The sequence below is a fragment of the Engraulis encrasicolus genome, chromosome 9 (genome assembly GCF_034702125.1).
Source record: "Engraulis encrasicolus isolate BLACKSEA-1 chromosome 9, IST_EnEncr_1.0, whole genome shotgun sequence".
Lineage (NCBI taxonomy): Eukaryota > Metazoa > Chordata > Actinopteri > Clupeiformes > Engraulidae > Engraulis > Engraulis encrasicolus.
This window is the reverse complement of record NC_085865.1, coordinates 22,711,567-22,716,566: the sequence shown is the minus strand read 5'-3', so window position 1 is coordinate 22,716,566 and position 5,000 is coordinate 22,711,567. Positions and strand designations below refer to the sequence as shown.

General features: G+C 49.2%; 1 protein-coding gene across 1 annotated transcript in view; it reads right to left on the bottom strand.

Annotated features, from left to right (window-relative positions):
• dpyda.1 (dihydropyrimidine dehydrogenase a, tandem duplicate 1) overlaps positions 1 to 5,000 on the bottom strand; it is a 290,320-nt gene that overhangs the window by 77,181 nt on the left and 208,139 nt on the right. The gene's annotated exons all lie outside the window — the stretch shown is intronic.

Genomic DNA, 5,000 nt, shown 5'->3' with positions numbered 1-5,000 from the left:
GGTGGTGCGGGTAGTGGAGGGGGTAGGGGGGCAGGGTAGACACAAAAAGACAGAATTATTTCAATGTATTCATGCCCAACAAACTCCCAACCCATACATGAAAACATGTGCATGCACACAGACACACACACAGACACACAGGCACACACACACACATAAACCCACACACACACACATACACACACAAACACAATGAATGCACATGCATGAAAACATATGTGAGAGCGCGAGAGAGAGAGAGAGAGAGAGAGAGAGAGAGAGAGAGAGAGAGAGAGAGAGAGAGAGAGAGAGAGAGAGAGAGAGAGAGAGAGAGAGAGAGAGAATGCATGGAAACATGCATACAAGTCCACTGAATACACATGAAAACATGCAGGCACACAAAACTGTGTACACAAAAAACATGCACACACATGCACACACACGAACACACATACAAACGCACACATGCGTTCACACACACACACACACACACACACACACACACACACACACACACACACACACACACACACACACACACACACACACACACACACACACACACACACACACACACACACACACACACACACACACACACACACACACACACACACACACACGGTTTTGAGACTGGTGCAGGAGGATTTCAATCAAAGTGGTGACAATGGATCCTATTTAGATATGGCTTTTACGACTCAACAACTTCAATGTTCACATGCAACACCCCAACCACAGAAATAAAAAAAACTATTACTGAACTTCTAATATGAAAGGAATAATGAAAGAATAATAAAGCAAATCCGTTTGTGATTGAAGACGTGGAGAGGGGAAAGAGGGGAAGCCACACAGAGAAAAACATAGAGGGAGGGAGGAAGGAAGGGAGGGAGGAAGGTGGGGTGGAGCAGAAAAGATGAGAAAACAAAATGAAAAAGACCGAAAAAAAAATCCCGAAAAATAAAAACAATGACTGAATAAGATCCATGCTCCAAAATAGATCACACACGCACGCATGCACGCACGCACACACACAATCTTTGCCTATTCAAAAAAAAAGATGACTGCTTCCGCATGGATGCACTGGGAACGCCAGGGTACATAGACTGGCAGAGTGTGTGAGAGAGTATGTGAGAGTGTGCGCAAGAGTGTGTGTGTGTGTGTAGAGTGTGCGAACGAGTGTGAGTGTGTGTGTGTGTGTGGGGCGTCGCTCGGTGAGCCGTTCCAGCCGGAAAAAGGCGTTTGACAGGCAATTACATATCCGCGGGGACTTTAAAGCACATCACAAGGGGGATTTAAACAATTACAAAAAAAGCCTACATGCACACAAGCACACACCCACGCACGCGCGCGCACGCACGCACGCACACACACACACACACACACACACACACACACACACACACACACACACACACACACACACACACACACACACACACACACACACACACACACACACACACACACACACCACAACACACACACACACACACACACACACACACACACACACACACACACACACACAGATGCAAGCAAGTCCAACCGACCGACCAACCAGCCAACCTCCTGAGTGGCTTCCTGTGAGTCAGATTTATGATCCCGGCTCAAACTGACAGCCATTAGACAGAGAAAAGAATAATAAGCATTTTAGCCCCACAAAAGTGCAGGGGAGCAAGAGGCAAGATGAAGCCATTTATCATCGTCAGCTTTGGGGAGGGGAGGGGGGAGGAGATGGGGGTGGGTTGGGTCGGTGGGTGATGGAGTGGGAGAGGGGAGGCTGCTTGTGGTGCCGTATGGTCTGTGTGTGCGTGTGTGAAGTATGTGTGTATGCGTTTGCATGGTGTGTGAGGTATGGATAGTATGTGCTTGTGATGATCTCGAAGGAGGAGGAACAGGGAGGGGGGCAACTGTGAGGAGGGGTGGGGAGACTGGTGGTGGTAATGGTGGTGCAGGCTGTGGTGCTGTGTGGCAGGTGTTCTGATGTGGATAGTGTGTGTTTGGTGAGCGTAGGGGCTAGTGAGGGCGATGAAGGGGAGGAAGAGGAAGGGGCGGGCTTAGCGATGGGTCTGGGGGTGGTGTGTGGTGGTGGTGGTGGTGTGTGTGTGTGTGGTGGGGGTGCTGCTCAAGGTAGTTGTGGTGCTGTATGGTCTGTGGTCTGTGGTGTATCGTGTGTAATATGCATGGTGTTTGTTTGGCAAATGTTAGTGGTGGTGTTGGGGGGGGTAGTGATGGGGACGAGGGATATGCGTGTGTGTGGTTGGGGGTGGTGTGTGGTGGGTGGTTGGTGTTGGGGGATGAGGGATGTCGGGGCCCTCCGTGTCAGAGTTGGATTCGGTGTGTAATGTGCATGCATGGTGTCTGTTTGGCAAGTGTTGGTGGTAGTGTTGGAGGGTGGTGATGGGGAGGAGGTGTATGCGTGTGTGTGGCTCGGGGTGGTGGGTGCTGGGTGGTGTTGGGGGGGTGAGGGATGTCGGGGCCGTCTGTGTCAGAGTTGGATTAGGAGCAGAGATTTCACGCTCAATTAGGGGGGCAGGCGTAGGTACAGAAATGGACACAATGCATCGGCATCCCAAAGCCAATTATCAATAATGTTTAATTTCATCCTCTCTCCCTAAGCCCTTTTATGGAGCGAGAGAGGGATCGAGGGAGGGATGAGAGAGGCGGAGGGTGGGAGGAGAGAGGGAGGGCAGGAGATAGAGGGAGGGAGAGAGGATGTAGAGAGGAGGAGGAATGTAATGGTGAATAAAGGGATGTGGGGGTGAGGTGGGGTGGGGTGGTCGAGTGAAAAGGGGGTGGGGAGAAGGGAGAAGGAAGATACTGGGCTTTTTCTTTTTCTTGTTTTGCCTTCTTTCAACTCACTTTTTTTGTCTGTCTCTTTCACCACAAAGGGCCCGGCAGACAAAAAATTAGGCACTATCATCGTAGATCAGAATAAGCAGCTTTGTGGAGCGAAGCAAGAGGGAGAACGTGAGAGAGAGAGAGAGAGAGAGAGAGAGAGAGAGAGAGAGAGAGAGAGCAAGAGTGCGTAAGAGAGAGAGAGAGCAAGAGTGCGTAAGAGAGAGAGAGCGAGAGAGAGAGAGAGAGAGAGAGAGAGCAGGAGTGTGTAACAGAGAGAGAGAGAGAGAGAGAGAGAGAGAGAGAGAGAGAGAGAGAGAGAGAGAGAGAGAGAGAGAGAGAGAGAGAGGAAGATGAGAAGGGAGAGAGGAAGTAGGAGAGTAAGGGAGGGCAGCAGGAGGAGAGAAGGAGGGGAGAGATGGGGGGAGAGGGGGATATGAGGAGAGAGGAATAAAGGAGAGGCAGCGATGAAGCGATGGAGGGAGGGTGCTAAAAGGAGGAAAAAAAGAAACAAATCCGAGGGGGAAAAATGTAGCAACACAGACAGTTTGTCAGACAAGCCCCTCCTGAGCCTGAGCAAAAAGAGAAACCCCCACATCACACAGACACACGCGCACGCACACACACAGACACACTCAGACACGCACACATGCATACACACGCACACACACTCAAATGCACAGACACGCTGACACACGCGTGCGCACACACACACACACGTAAACATGGCACACACACACACACACACACACACACTCGCAGACAGACAGACACACACACACACAGACACACACACACACACACACACACACACACACAAACAAACACACACAAACGCACACACGAAGGCATGCACACGCGCAGACACACACGTAGGCATGCATGCACATGCACACACACACACACACACACACGAAGACACAGACACACTCGCACACACATATCACACATGCATGCGTGCATGTAAGGGACACACAAACACACACAGGCACACACACACATACACACGCACACACGCACACACACACACACACACACAGCACCCTCCTCCTCTGTCCACTCCTCTGTCCACTCAGAGAAATAACTGAGTGGTGGAAAGAGAGAAAGAAAAGAAGAAGATGGGGACAACAGACACAATGAAAAGAGAGGGAGAGAAAGAGAGAGAGAGAGAGAGAGAGAGAGAGAGAGAGAAAGAAAGAAAGAAAGAAAGAAAGAAAGAAAGAAAGAAAGAAAGAAAGAAAGAAAGAAAGAAAGAAAGAAAGAAAGAAAGAAAGAGGAGGAGAGAGAGGAAAGGAGGGGCAGAAAAACAGACACACAGATTGGGGGAACAAGAGGCTTACCGTCACAGCTGTAAACCTTTCTGTCTTAATCCCTTACAAGCAGACACACATGGATGTAAACATAAACTGCAGCCCCCATGCAGACCCACATGGACACACATGGATACAGTAAATATAAAGTGCAGCCTCCATGCTACGCCTCGAGTGTCCCCCTGCCCAAATACAAACATCATACACAGACACTCACCGTCACACAAATGGACACACACACATACTGAGAGGAATGAGCACAAACATGCCGTGCGTATGACAAAGTAAAACACATTTGCACACACATCAACACATACACGCACACGTACACACGCATATGCACACACGAGCATGAGCACGATCACAATTACAATCACACACACACACAGACACAGACAGACACACACACACACACACACACACACACACACACACACACACACACACACACACACACACACACACACACAGACACACACACACACACACACACACACACACACACACACACACACACACACACACACACACACACACACACACACACACACACACACACACACACACACACAAAATCAAGCGCATGGACACCCACCCAGACACACACACATAAGCAAATATTCACACGACCACAAGGACACACACACTGGGAAAGACATAAGACATGGACACAAAAGCACACACACAATTTTTTTTCACAGGGACAGCAAGACAGCATAAAATAAAATAAAATAAAATAAAATAAAGCTCAAGCCTGGCATACGGTGGCAACAAATACTGTCAGTAGCACTAAGCATTGCCATGACTGCAGCATATGTGAGACATACAGTATGAAGAATCAAGCCCAACAGGACACATGTGAAAGGAGCACGT